At 35.6% G+C, this 12327-nt stretch overlaps 1 protein-coding gene across 2 annotated transcripts in view; it reads right to left on the bottom strand.

The window, feature by feature from the left end:
• The window catches only part of LOC133533549 (5-hydroxytryptamine receptor), a 49159-nt gene extending 45445 nt beyond the window's left edge, over positions 1 to 3714 (bottom strand). For both annotated transcript variants that reach the window (XM_061872538.1, XM_061872539.1), the window contains exon 1: positions 3346 to 3714. The gene's annotated coding sequence lies outside the window, so the exon portion shown is untranslated. The remainder of the gene's footprint in view (positions 1 to 3345) is intronic.
• Between the last annotated feature and the right edge of the window lie 8613 nt (positions 3715 to 12327).

The following is a 12327-nucleotide window of genomic DNA, read 5'->3' as shown; positions in this document are numbered from 1 at the left end:
CATAAAATAATGTGCATAGTTACTGGCTACAACCTTCACTAAGTTATTAAAAAGCAAAATACATGTGTAATAAATGTAATAATACGTAATTTAAAAAAAAAGTACTACAGGATTGGGATGGAATATGGACGGAAATGGGATCACATATGTTCAATGTTAAATCGAATAAAATAAGATTACAGTAAAAAACATATTTCGATTCATATAGGTGTACAAATACCCCTTAAATTTTGGGTATTTCCTAGAAATAAATATCTCTATAAGTACCTACTTAATCTATTGGCGCTTCAGAAATTCTAACAAAGGCAATCAGTTTAGTTCAGAGAATTGCCGATTTTGGGTTGGGTAATTCATGCTGGTGATAGTTAAAACGATCGTTTTTGGTCCAGAATGTTTCTTCGGAAGACGCACCGTAAACAGAAAACAGGGACCGTGCGCGTTGGAAGGTTTGCCATCTTGTGGCCTGGATCGGAAAAATAAACATCACTTGACACTTCACGCAAAAGCTGCTTCAAAGCATGTGCTGTCACCTACCGTTCTCGTGCGTTTTCTTGTGCATAGTAGGTGCTCTTCACATTTACACCTCGCGTCAAAAATCTGACGTGTCTTGGGCTGCCCCCTACCGTTTATACATATACACGCTCCCTATAGCGCACGACTGGTCTTAAGGTTACTAAGATCCAGGCTTCGTTGTCTATGAATTTGATCTAGTCAGATACTTACTGAATCTTCTAGAATTTGTCTGAACAGAACTCCCGCGTCGAAGTAAAGGCACTGGTCGACTACGGCGCGCGTGGCCGGGTCAGAAGGCTGTATCCTTATGTTCACCGCCATATTTGTTTAGAAGATACATAATTGAGGTAATGTCAACTTAGTTTTAGAATAAGAAAGAACTTCACAGAAGTAATATGAGTTTAAAAATCAGGGACAATATGCGGAAAAAATTAGAGGCTATATGTAGTCATGCCAGTTACACACTAATCTTACGGAAGTTTTGACCAACTTTTAGTTCTTATTGTTATGTGATTGTTGGTTTAAGTACACATTACAATTATAAATTAATTGATTAATTACACTGGTCTGCAACGAAATCTTCCTTTAAAAAATTATGCTATAAATATCAAGATTTTAATGCTCTGAATTTCTTCCCGTTTGCCGATTTTTTCTATCACGTCTAGATTTTTTGTTCTTTTTTTTTGTCAACTGCAATTAAAATACCAGTTTTCAACTAACTGTTATAAAGTCAAAGCGAATACTGCGCATGCGCATATGTACTACCATAAAAATCACTTTCAATACTTTCTTTCTCTTACAACTCGCTAAAACTTATTTTGTATGTATACTGTTCTTAATGTTGACAAAAAAAATTAAAAAAAAATCATATCAAAAATACTAGACGTGATAGAAAACATCGGCCAACGGGAACAGATTAAGAGCATTAAAATCTTGATATTTATAGCAAATTTTTTTAAAGGGGGATTTCGTTGCAAACCAGTGTTATCTTTATAGTAAGGCGACGGAACAGGTTACTTTTCGTTCATGTCATCTCGGATATGAGTAAATATGATATTAATGCATTCAGTATAATGTCCTGAACACAAATATATATGAGATGACAAGCGCGAAAATGGTAGGGGTAGCTGCTGTGACGTCATAAATTCGGCAATACAAACTTTTTTTTTACACACCATTTGGGGTACTAAATGAAAGGGTTTTGTTAGTTGATCACAAATATATAAAGTACTGTAACATTTTCACTACTTAGTCTAACAAATTATTAGGAAACGTTCAAAAAATTCACAATCCAGAATTAATTTTGAACTGCTCTTAATTGAGAATTAAATACCACAACAAATTTTATACCAAATGACTGTGAATATATTTGTGATCTACTTACAAAGCCATTTCATTTGGTATCTCACATGGTATATAAAGTTTGTACTGCCGACTTTCTGACGTCACAGCAACTACCCTCATCACTTTCGCGCTTGTCATCTGTTTGTGTTCATGACTTCATAATTATTGACAGATACCAAATATATCCATATCCGAGACGACATGATGAGTGAAAATCGATTTCTAGAAGACTTTTCGTGGAAAGGCTAGGCCACTATTAATGAAATATGTAACTCGAGCATTTAATTTGCCGTTTATTCCGGGTCTAGTCAATTAATACGAACGATAATTGGTATTGCTTACAATAATCTTTTATTTGTTCTGAATATCACTTGTTCTAAACCTAAACTTAATTTTTGATTATACCTACTAATCCCTTAGTTTGTAAGTTCTACTAATAAAATGTGTCCATGGTTCATTCATTATTATCATTTATTAAAGATAAATTATCAAAGAATAATAATAGATTTCATAATAAATTGCTTACGAAAAACAATCATTCTTAATCTCGGTGTTAATACGGACCACTGGGTTTCGTTGCAAATGGAGCATAATAATTCCGTTAAAATGAGTTGCAGATTAATTCAACACCAAATCGTTGTTTATAAGAAATTCCATCTAATCATTTTAAGAGAAATGTTAAGTTTATAAAATGCGTACAGTATACTATTGACGGTGTATGAATTTTATGGTGGGTTCCACGTTTAACAGGTAATTAAAAAAAGATAACATTTACCATATTAAACAAGTACTTATTGATTTTTTTAACTATATCTCTGGTGTGGCATTTTTGGAGTCCTACAGGTACCATATTCGACAGAATAAAGACTAGAAAGAGCAATGAACAGATTTCACATTTATTTTTTATTTTTATTCAAATCGGTATTTATCACTTTTAAGCACCAAATAAACATAATATGTACCTAAGTATTCAATATCTATTATTCGTTTAAATTATTTCGATCGTTTCATAAACCCTCACTCGTATTTCAATGCCTTTAATTATGTACCAGTCACATAAAAGTACTATTAAATCTTTCTTATCGTTTGACGTATGCTGTAAAAACTTACTTGTAGAATATAGTAAACAATTTTAAAGGAATTCTTAGATTTAAAATTAACTTACTACACGTTGCCTATAGTTAGAGAAAACCGTGAAATTAAAGTTAATACTAATAGAAACATGCATATCATCTAGTATCCAAGTAAGCAAACATTCGTAATCCTAGGCGTAGTCACGTAATACTCTTCTCATTATCGTATTACAAGCAATGAGTGCATATTATCGGAATCGGATACCAACTTTACGAGTAATACTATATAATATCTGTCACACTTCAATAGTTAAGTATAATAATTAGGTTGCCTGCTCATCAAAAATATATTGCTGTGTATCTTAAAAGTAGTTGTAAACTTTAATAATCCGCTGATATAACGTGTATACCGTACCTATATCGTGGTATGGGGTGTCTCGGTGTAGGCAAGTCTGGTGGGGCGGCTACTACAACTGTACTACAGTCCGTGGGCGGGAGACGGGCCGTTTACCTCAGCTGTCCTTTAGACTACTCGGCCGTACTTTAAATGCCGGTAAAGTCACATAAATATTTTTTTATCACAAAAAGTCGAAGTAAAAGTGAAGAGAAATAATTGTTGCACCGATTTTAACAGTTGGCAGTTGTTTGGTGATCGAGAGAAGAAATGTTTACGGGTTGTTTTCGAGCGGCGGGCGCGATGCGAGGCGCGTCCACCGCGCTCAGCGCGGCGCAACAGATACAGAGCGTAGGGTTCCCGCCGCCGCCGCCGCCCGGGTGCTGCGCTGCTCCGGCGGCGCGCGCCATGGCCCCCCGCGCCGGCTCTGACGTCACCACGTGAACCTTCCCGAAATCCACGATCGCGGCAAAATGAAACCGTTTCTAATGCAACGGGTAATCTTTTCAAAGGTAGATACTTCATCTCAATGCAGTAGGACACGTGCATATGCTCATATAGTAAATCTACCAGCGAATTAATGTCATGTCTAAGGAAATTTCTCAAATCTTAATCACATACACAATAAATAAAATTAGGACACTTTATAGGTACTTATTCATTATTACATAAAATACACATGTCCAATAACCATTCACTAATAAATAAAATGAATCTATATTTACCTTCCAACAGTAATCCAATCTCTAGTATCTAGATCTAAAAATCATAATTTGATCAACTCAAGTGGTCCTTACTCCCTACTCGATGACGAGCGAGCCTTGATTAACTTACCTGTAGAAGGTTCTGCTGATGGTCCCTTCTGAAATGAGACCGTAAAAGGCTATCCAATTGCGGTTATATCATCCCTGTTGTAAACATAAGTACGTTTCTAACAAGATGATATTTTTTTAGAATATAGATAGAAATAGCTTTCGGTTGCATCTACATGCAACAAACTCTATCAAATTTCAGCAATAAGCGCTATTTATATTTATTTATATTCGGTTAAGACTAATTCAAATAGTAGATTATTATTTTGCCATACGATGATCAAGTAGCTAAAAATAATATTAGGTATGTATAATATTGATACCGTCACTTTAACACGTTGTTGCTCACATATAGGTAGATAAGTATAAAATAAACCAACTGACTTTGTTAATATCTATATTAGATCTCACAACTGTGTTGGCTACGAGACTTTGGTCAAACATATTTTAGACAACGACTCACAACTAAAAATTAACGACTCTGGTAGATACTTATATACCAATCCCGTTTTCCTTATTTGAGCCCCCATTACTGAAAAATGTACCCCATCGGTAAGGGTGCAGAGTAAACATTAGCTTTAAATAGATTCCCTTAAGTTTGCGATGTCTACAGAAAAGACGCGAACGAGTTAAGAGGGAAGCATAGCGCGTTATCGTCCATACAAAAAGAGAAAACCTTTTTCCACTTCTAAATATGTTCCATCCATGATTTTTTAGTATGTTATTGGCACAATGAAAAAGTAGGTTATAGGTTTGCCATTTTTTTTAATTCGCAAAACAAAAAGAAAAAATATTTTTTTTCAAGCGACGCCTATAAGTATAAACCTAGAATATATTACGCTGAAGCGATCGACATCAAAATCAAAGTGATTTGTCAAGATTCAGTTAGAAAAACGTTTTCTCCCGAAATGAAATTTCATAGAAAAAGTACCGTTTTTTCGTTAGATTCAAAAAGCATATGTGTGCCCCACGTGCAGTTTATTAGTTAAGTGTTAAATTTATGACGGGATGTTCTTTATTTAACTGTAAGTAGTGTAATTTGCAAGCGCAACGATGATACATCTTAGAGTCTATTCAGACTTATCAAAATGTTTTTCGTCTCTAATTATCCTTTATTCCGTCTTATCTTATTTCTATCTCAAATCCACGCGGGATTCACGAGGCAGAAGTGAGCGACACGAACCAAATTAGCTCGTTTGTGCTAACAAGAAAGCGTCCGTATCTGGCAAGCTTGAAAAGGAGTTTATAATAAATGTAGTAAGTCGGGACCAGGGGACAAACAATAGCAAATGGACGTGTGCTGGTGACGTTTGCTAGTTAGAGCAATCGTCGACTACCTCCCATAGATCTTTACTGGAAGAAGAACACATCAAAGAATATACAGAAAGCAATATCCCTCACGTCCCCGTTCTAGATGTAGAATCAGCCCGCTTCCTCAGACACTGAATCCATGAAGTTCATTCATGGGTGTCCATATTAAACATATAGTTTAGATTTAAAAAATTACCGCATGAATATCAACTTTAGTTAGATAATTAGAGGATAATCTTGATCATTTTTGTATCTATTATGAATATATCTATATAAATATCTATTATCTATCTATTTGTACATATGTATTGTATCTGAAATGAATAATTGACACAAATTCGTACTTCTATAAAATATGGACTAGCTTGTAGCGTAGAAAAGTTAGGGAGAGTGACATTTAAAACATTAACAAAATGTTTTAAATGTGAATTTCAATTTCATATTTTACAATCTACGTTCGAAACGTTCGCAGGAAGGAAACCCGGACGCGGTGATTTCATACTAATAATGTATAGAAGCATCAATACGTGTTATGAGCATACGCCGTCTTACATGGTACATCTTAGAGTATGCACCATGTTGCAAAACTTTGGAAAAAAAAATGAAATTTCCGGAATTAATAAGAAATAAAGATAGTTTCCACTATGGAACTGGAAAACTTCAATCCCTAAAAAACATATGAGTAGTTTCCATAATTGTTACATGTTGAAATTTCGCAATATTGGAAACTTCCTGACGGCACATGAGTACTCCACCCAGTGGGTTGGTGGTCTATGGCGCGCAATAAACCGGCTTTGTCAGACGTTTAATCCACTTAAGAATTGGTTGCAGCGCTGTTTAGGGACGACTCGTCCTATTGTCGCTCGAGACACATTGCTTCCGACGGGATCCAAGCCGCCGCCGGTCGGCACATTTTTTAATCAATCAAATGTATGGCGTTTCGGTATATTACAGGTATAGTACTATATTGCAACAAAATACCTATACCTACTGGAGACGGTGAACGGCAACGTAACTCAGTGTTCCAGTAGTATACTTTAATGCATTATAATAGTAATTCAGTACCTATATTGTTTATTACAGTTTAAGACAAAGCAAAAAGCCTAAACATCATTGATAGTACTTTATTCGTTGGAAACAAGAAGAAGAATGCACAATATCAGAATGTAAAAAAGAACATAAATCAATAATAAAACAATAAAATTAAAAAAATTAAAAAAGTATAAAAAGTAAACATTTCCTAAAAAGGTGCATCGCCCACACCTTATATAACATTCTGTTATTTTTTCAACCCAAACATGTCTATGAACGCACATGGCTATGTGTGCGTCACGTTTCTTACATTGATTGGCTGCTTGATAGTGATAACGGACCACCAATTCAATAAATACGATTCCAGTATAATTTCAATAGCGTTTTATCAAAATAGACGCCAAAAATATTGACCTAGATATAGCCTAGTTAGTTAGCTAACAATAGCCAACAGAAGTTAGGTTAGACCTTGGTTATAAGTTATAATAATAAAAGCGGCCAAGTGCGAGTCGGACTCGCCCATGAAGGGTTCCGTACCATTTATGACGTATTAAAAAAAACTACTTACTAGATCTCGTTCAACATTTTACCACTTTGGACACACATTTTACCACTTTGGTAGTGTCTCTCGCGCAAACTATTGAGTTTAGAAAAAAATTATATTAGAAACCTAAATATCATTTTTGAAGACCTATCCATAGATACCCCACCCACGTATGAGTTTTATTAAAAAAATTTTTTTAAATTTCATGACGTATGAAAAAAAAACTACTTACTACATCTCGTTCAAACCAATTTTCGGTGGAAGTTTACATGGCAATGTATATCATATATTTTTTTTAGATTTTTCATTCCGTTATTTTAGAAGTTACGGGGGGGGGGGGGGACACACATTTTACCACTTTGGAAGTGTCTCTCGCGCAAACTATTCATTTTAGAAAAAAATTATATTAGAAACCTCAATATCATTTTTGAAGACCTATCCATAGATACCCCACACGTATGGGTTTGATGAAAAAAGATTTTTAGAGTTTCAGTTCTAAGTATGGGGAACCCCCAAAATTTATTGTTTTTTTTTTCTATTTTTGTGTGAAAATCTTAATGCGGTTCATAGAATACATCCACTTATTAAGTTTGAACAGTACAGCTCTTATAGTTTCGGAAAAAAGTGGCTGTGACAGAATCGGACAGACAGACGGACATGACGAATCTATAAGGGTTCCGTTTTTTGCCATTTGGCTACGGAACCCTAAAAAGTTAGTTTGATTAGTAATGAAATAACCTGCAAGTAAACCAGAAGCTGCGCTCAGTAAATTATGAGCCATATTCGCGGGAGGGCGTTTTCCAAAGGCTTTACAGTGACATAAATATCTTAAAAGGGCCCAGCGGGGTTCTTAAGCTACTTACGCCGAGCAAATACTCGTACCTATCTATAAAGTATTCGTTCCTGTACTGTTGTGGTTTCAGTTTGATCGCCTATACAATACCGAAGTTATTTCGCTCTGCCACAATATATTTATATAATGAAAAGGGTTCACTAACAGGAAGAAGAGGGATCGTATTTAAATAAACGGGGCTTATTGCCCTTTCTAATTCTATTACTTATTTATTTGCTCTTTTCAATAAAGATTACAATATTGATATAGATTACAATAGCGTGGGGCTGGCAGCTTCCTCGGTCCTTGCACAGCGCATTATATTGCAATTCAGTAGGGTAATGCTGCCAGCATCTACGGCACCTTGACGAGGGGTGAATTTTTATTTTAGTATAGGTTTAGGGTGTTTTTACTTGGATATAGTAAGTACTAGCCTTAGATATGCTTATTATATATGGAAATGATTATTCGGTACATATTTGGATGTACTCTTATTTTGACACACGCTGCAAAATTTTAACGTTAATGTGAATTTCCATTTCATGTTACATTGATATGTGGTTTGTATCGCCTAAATTGAAGGACTGACTGATAAGCTAAAATCTTTTTTTAAACCATAATTTATCATTTCTTTATTTTTATTTTAAAGAAAATACAGTAGACTTCCAGAAAATCTTTGGGTACTTTAAAAGTATCATTTCCAGAACAAAGACCTTCTTTACATATTTTATCGTACCGTGGGATAGATACCTACTAAAAAGGAAAGTGAGAGCGACATCATCATTCAAGCTGTTGTTGTTATATATAGACTGCTGCGTAGGTACGTACTTTACCTTGCCTTATCATAAAAAACCTGTCAGTTTATTCCCAAAATATTTGGTAACTATATTACTTACTTTATCGTCTTGAGTGCTTTGGAAACGTTAACCGTCACTTAAAAACATTTAGATATCTGGTTCACAGCATATATTTGGTGCTGATATAATGCAACTGCAACATACCCGAGTACATTAAAAATAAATATAAATAAATTGTCATGAATTAGAAAAAAACCGGCCAAGTGCGAGTCGGACTCGCACAGGAAGGGTTCCGTACCATTATAAAAACGGTCACCCATTCAAGTACAGACCCCGTCCGACGTTGCTTAACTTCGGTGATTGGATGAGAACCTCGAGATTGGAAAGAAATATTTATTTTATTCTGGTTTTAGTATTTGTTGTTAAAACAGAAATACATAATCTGTAGAAATTTCAACTGGCTAACTATCACGGTTCATGAGATACAGCCTAGTGACAGACGGACGGACGGACGAACAGCGGAGGCTAACTAATTGCTATTTATTTACATACTTATTCGTTCATTGTATGTCTTAATTTACACGCCTTGATTGAAGTAAATCAATGCATGTACTTATTTAATATTCACAAAGTGATGTTTTCCTTTTAAGCGCGACGTAATAAATAAATTCAACGAAAATTAAGTGTATAGGTACGGTTTGTAGAAGGGCAGATTAGTTCGGACGCCTAATGCTTAATGCTCACTCAATGTAGCAGATAACACTAATTGAATGTTAATTTTATAAGGAGAATGCGGATCACGTAGGTAAGAGCAACGACTGTAAGGTAAATGTTAATCGCATCTCACCGTCGGGTAGGAATCAATATCGCGATTATACCGCCCGTTAGCAGCAGAGCCGACGTTGCATATAAACGGAGGTGACGAGCTCATGAAATCTCGCCCTAAATTAGATTTTGTCCAGTCCTCGTGGGACGGTATTTCGTCCTCATTCGGCGACAAAGGGATGCTCGTAAAAAATCCGGACTTAGTTTTATGTCATTGAGTTGCCAAAATGCAACCAACGTAATGTTTGATTTACCTATTACGACATCTTCTTACATACTTTTTTACTCCATTGTTTTACATTCAGCATGTATCAGATATACTTTTCAGATTAAAACGTGACCTATTTTACCTACTTAACTACCAGTATTGATTTTAGTGTCCCAGTCACCACGAAAGTAATATGGAACTGTGTAGGTTTTACATGTATCAAAATCAAAAGAGGTGTGTAGCTGACAATAATGCTGTTCCTTTTTATTAGGGTTCCGTAGCCAAATGGCAAAAAAACGGAACCCTTATAGATTCGTCATGTCCGTTTGTCTGTCCGATTATGTCACAGCCACTTTTTTGAACTAAGAATTGAGATTTATTCAAATCTTTTTATCGTAACCCGTAAACAAAACCAGCCGAAAATGCTTTAACGTACATTAATATATCATACCTAATCAATTTTATATTATTTATTTAATATTTTGACAGTGCGATTTATGAGTAAAAAATCGCTAAATAAGTAGATTTAAACGCGCTTACAATAACCTTTTTGCGAAGTACATCGTGTTTTTTTTATTTCTGTTTATTTCAAGGGTGGTTCTGAGCTTAAATTAAGTAACTTTCTCAAACCTCACCAGTATTCTAATTAACTCCATTTCGGAGATAATCAATAATTTATTTTTATTTATTAAGGCCCTTACCAAAAAAAAAAAAAGAAAAAAGAAAATATCTTTAAAAGATCGATAGCTAAACGACATGTCAAAATTGACGTTTAATTCAATTCCGTTCCGATTCTGTGATCCCAATAAGATCTATCTACGATATTTCTACCGTCAAAGTGACATTGGTTGCCCGAATCGAGCTTTTTCTGTCAATTATACGACATACACACGATATCTAAATGAGAAATTATCTAAACCAGGACTTATCGTTATCGTATTTCATTCTTTGAATCGGGCCGTTTCTCGGTTGTTCGAAATGACATTGATATGTCACAGTTTTCAATTGTTTGGTTGAGCTAAAGAGCATTTATTCAGGGACCATAATTTTATATCCGCGACGCAGGTTTCGCCAGGTAAACACAAACTCATAATCAGCTACAGGCTTCGTCACAATACAATACAGCGGTAAAATCTGCAACAGGCTTCGTCAACTTACCTAACTTAACTTTGTTGGTTGGTTTGGTTGTTTGAGTTAAATGTAATGACCGTATTACAACAACGCTATATGTAAGTAACATTTAATTTATGTATAACATGTAATCTTCAAGAAAAGAGCGTACTCCCATCTTAAAGGCTGGCAACGCACTTACAACCCCTCTGGTGTTGCAGGTGTCCATGGGCGGCGGTAATCGCTTACCATCAGGTGATCCGTCTGCTCGTTTGCATCCTCTATCATAAAAAAAAAAACTTTAAAAAATGAAAAACTAAACTATGCTATCTTAACTAAACTATCCTTAAACGTACTTACCCTTACCTCGATGTTAACGGAATTCAATAAAAACACGGTGTGTAGCTGCTTAAAATAAAACAAATTTGTTATAGGTAAGTAGGTATTATAAGAACATGTTAAGAACAAAAAACTACCTATATTACATATTACTAGTATCAGCAATAATCGCAAGGCTTTCTTTGAACAAGCTCAATCTAGGCCAGTTATTATAGCCTGCACCCGAGCCCTATTTATGCGGGCTCTGAATTCTTTAAGCGTTTGCTTTGCCAAAGGGTAAATTGACGGATCCAATTCAAATCGAAAACAAGTGAAGAGCGATTAGGAGTTCACTTATTGCAGAGGAAAGGCACACGACCTTTGGCATTCTAGGAATGATCCTGCGCGGGAAGCATATACCTTTTATTCTCACCGCCTACTGAGCCCGTCACCTTGGGGAGACCAGTATAAACGTGGCTTTGATATTTATAACAACAATGCGTAACACACGGAGATTATACAGGCTAGCCTGAAGCGTACAAACGATCGGTTAGCAGTGGATATAAAAGCCCTCAGCTACGGAACAAAGGTAGGCTCCTCGCACACCTCGCGCCGGTCGCAGCTGCTGAATAATTGAATACGTTATACTTGGCGGGGCTGCCGACTGTGAGATATCCCCACACTCAACGCGGCGTTAATGTGTGCAAACACATCGTATCCCAATCCCACAAAACAGAATAACGTAACGTTTAAATCTACTTCGCAAAATGGCGATTAAATAATTAAAGCAGTGGTTCCAAAGTAGTAAACGACTCTGCTCCGACCCACCTAAGAAAAAAATGACACATTCGGGACCTCTTGGCCGTCTAAAATAGAGAGCACCATTATTATCAGTATCGGCTGTTAACCCGATCGGTCGGCATGTAGTCTTATGTTTCAGGGCCCACTCAAATTTCGCCCTCGACCCACCAATCATTCAGCATTTTCCATAGTTTGGGAAATAAATAAATAGGTGTAAATTTACCCGTATACATTTATAATAAATAAGTAGTTACTTTCGATTTTGGGCAGTTTCCGTACTGCCCAAAACCATTGGTGCATGTAATCTATACGTATCTAAGTTGGTAGATACAAAGTTACATTGTTCTAATGTTCATTAATTTAAAAATAAATACATATTTTGCGGAAGTTAAAAATGTAATAGCAGTACGATT

Source organism: Cydia pomonella, unplaced genomic scaffold (assembly GCF_033807575.1).
Source record: "Cydia pomonella isolate Wapato2018A unplaced genomic scaffold, ilCydPomo1 PGA_scaffold_178, whole genome shotgun sequence".
Classification (NCBI taxonomy): domain Eukaryota; kingdom Metazoa; phylum Arthropoda; class Insecta; order Lepidoptera; family Tortricidae; genus Cydia; species Cydia pomonella.
Note: the sequence above shows the minus strand (reverse complement) of the source record. Positions and strands in the feature narration are given on the sequence as shown.